Source organism: Primulina huaijiensis, chromosome 9, assembly GCF_012295235.1.
Source record: "Primulina huaijiensis isolate GDHJ02 chromosome 9, ASM1229523v2, whole genome shotgun sequence".
Taxonomy (NCBI): domain Eukaryota; kingdom Viridiplantae; phylum Streptophyta; class Magnoliopsida; order Lamiales; family Gesneriaceae; genus Primulina; species Primulina huaijiensis.
In genome coordinates, this window is record NC_133314.1 from 21511934 (window position 1) to 21515344 (window position 3411).

At 34.1% G+C, this 3411-nt stretch overlaps 1 pseudogene; it reads left to right on the top strand.

The window, feature by feature from the left end:
- Positions 1-425: 425 nt before the first annotated feature.
- Positions 426-2522, top strand: LOC140984150 (calcium/calmodulin-regulated receptor-like kinase 1; annotated as a pseudogene).
- The last annotated feature ends 889 nt before the right edge of the window (positions 2523-3411 follow it).

Genomic DNA, 3411 nt, shown 5'->3' on the forward strand with positions numbered 1-3411 from the left:
TGAATGAAATGGTGATAAAATTGTAGCAGTATGATGTCATAAGGAGCAGCCACAGTAAGTTTGACACGTGCGATTGATGTATAAGCAAACTTTGACCTGACATGGCAACACGTCGGTCAACATGTGAGGAAAAAACAAAAGTCAGCCACTTGCATGAGAGTTTTTCTTTAACGTAACTGCAAGTTTCCATTTATTTATTTAATATGTTATAAACTGGCCAATGAAATACAATTAAGAAAAACTCTCCAGTAATGGGATGAAAGAATCGTATAGCCCACATAACGATAAAGCCCGTTTACCATTGAGACCCGGGTCCAACAATATATCTTAATTCTGAAATTCAACCCACGTATCATATCGTTGCAGGTTTTATTTCGGCATAATATTTGTATGTAGTCATATATCGCGGACCTGGTAAAAAAGAGATGAGAAAGGAATATGTGGGCTTAGTAATTGGGATAGCAATAGGAATATTGTTTTGTTTTTCATACCGTAGGAAGAGATTCCAGGAGCAGTGCGTCGATCTCAATTCGTGAAAATGATGGTGAAGATATTACTTCAATGTTGTCTGATTCATCAGTCGGGATAGAGTCAACGGTATGCTGTACAAAATGGCATGGCTTTGTGGTCTGGTAGATTTAAGCAGGCTGGTGTGCACACGGGATCCTTGAGTACTCCTACAAGTATGTATTCTTTGCCTACTCTAGGGATGTTGTGATTTAGTACGTACCATATTATTATCATTCTCTTAGTTTGAAGTTTAATGTGGCATGAAGTGGAAACTTAAATTTCATTGGCCGCTACCCTTTGTTTAAAAAGTTAACCTCGATTTGTGAGTTTGTCGTAGGTGGATATATTATTTGAATTCTATTTGTGATGATTTTTTCTTTGCATTCGAATTTTTTGTTTGTTAAATTAGCTGATGATATGTGTGCCCTTCTCACTTTTTCACCATAATCAGGGACCTGCAGAAAGCGACTTACAATTTCAGCTCATTAATTGGTCAAGCAGCTTATGATCATGTGTACAAAGCACAGATTTCGTCTGGCAACACAGTTGCTGTTAAAGTGCTTGCAACAAATTTAAAGCACTCGTTGATTTAACTTTTATTTGATTTAACTATCAGGTTATGCTTTTAGGAAGGTTGCGTCATAGAAGCCTTGCGAATTTGGTTGGCTATTGTGCAGAGAAGAACCAGCACATACTTATTTATGTGTATATGAGTACAGGAAGTTTGGCTTCTCATCTATATAGTAAGTTAGCTATTTTGTTCATTTAAGTTTCAAATAACAAACGCCTCATTTTCTGACATTTCATCATGGTGATATAATTTTTAGTTCGCATTATACTTTTTTTTTTTGGTGATTTTCAGATGGGAAACTTGAACCATTAAGTTGGGAATTAAGAGTTCAAATAGCACTTGATGTAGCTCGGGGTTTCGAATATCTTCACTAAGGTGTAAGTTTAAAAACTACATTTTTATCCAGAGAGCAGTCTCATAAAAACGAGCTTTGTTTGTCCTTCCTCTGTTACTCTAACTCGTTTTCTCTCCTTTAATAGCTGATTTCTTTTATAAGCATCAGGCAGTTCCACCTGTGGTACATAGAGACGTCAAATCATCCAATGTTTTACTGGATAAGTCCATGAGAGCAAGGGTGGGTTTCTGTTTGTTGTGCACTTTTTCCTCTAAGAAATATCTACAGGATTGAGTACTGATTGATATCGACTCTTTTTATGCAGGTAGCTGATTTTGGACTTTCGACGGAAGAGATGGTTAGAAAACACGCCTCGGATGTTCGGGGGACTTTTGGATACCTTGATCCTGAATACATATCAAAACATTCTTTCACGAAAATGAGTGACATTTACATCTACGGTGTGTTGCACTTTGAACTTATTGCTGGAAGAAACCCTCTCCAGGGTTTTATGGAGCATGTTGCGCTGGTAAGTTGTCTTTTGAATTTTTTTTTTATTTCTTGGATTTCACTACTAACTCATGGGTGATTAGTTATCACAGGCAGCCATGAGCACAGACGGGAAAGTTGGATGGGAAGAAATAGTTGACCTCTGTTTAAATGGGAAATTCGACGTGGGAGAACTCTATGCATTCTCTGATCTTGCACACGGATGCGTCGTACCTATTGCAAGAAAAAGGCCATCGATGAGGGACATTGTTCAGGTTCTCTCTAGGGTTATCAAATCCAGACAAAGTACGAAACATGCCTCAACTCCCCTCGAAAATGAAGTTATAATCGATATGCACCAATTAGAACACCAGCGAGCTGAATCGTTTGACTGCATGATTGATTCACTTGATATCTAAACTGAAGGTTTTTACTTCTTCGTTCGGCTTCCCTGATTTTGGATCTTGATCTGTAACATAAATTGAGGTGTTTCTGCTAGGATTCAAGCCAGTTTATCTGGTGGCCTTTCATGTGAAGCTAAAGTAAAATCCCTTCTTGTATGTAGTTTTGTACTCGATTCTTGAAATATGTCAAAATGCTGACTTCTCCTTCGACTAGATATACCATCTCTTTCTATTTCTACCGTTCTAAGAATTAATGACTTGAAATTTTTTGTTTAAAAATCTGAAGTTGAACCCTAGTGTAAAAAATAACGACTTAAAATACTTCTTGAAATTCAAGAACTTTAAAAAGCCCACATGATGTCGAACTTTTAATTCAAAAGCTCTGATTGACAAGGTATTGTAAATATACATGTTTTTTTTTAAATATATTTGAAATTTTATTGAAAATTAAAGTCTTCAAAGTCGAAAATATATTATAAACATAAATAGAAAAATAGTTTTCTCATTATATTATATATAACACGTGAAAAGTTTCAAATATTTTTTTATATCGAGATATTTTGCTAAAACCTAAAATAAATAAATAAAACATATATATTTCAATGTACATATACACACATGGATTTTGTCTGGTTAATTTTTCATAATAACTTCAAAATTTTAAAAATACTGAAAATTTTTTAGCTTAGTGATTTGATTTCTTCCTCTACATAGTTTTTAGTAAAGTCAAAAAAATGTTCATCCTCAAATAAGCAATAAAGAAATGAAATGAAATATTTATTGAGTTTTTAATACTGGGGATATAAAAGAAAATTATAAGTTGAATTACTAAACCATAAGAATTTGGAGGAACCGGAGAATCCAGCTGCACCCAAAACCAAGCGGGACAATAAAAAATATACGACTCATTTTAAATTTAATTAAATAAAAGGGATTTTGACTTTTTTAAATCAAAAAAAGAAAGTTGATTGCTGTTAATTAAGTGAGTTCATTTATTAAGTCATTAATTAGTTAATTGGATTTTACTTTTTTAAAAAATATTTTTTTAATTAAAAAAAAAACTACTTGCTCGACCCACCCAAGCTCTTCACAATTGTGAAGAG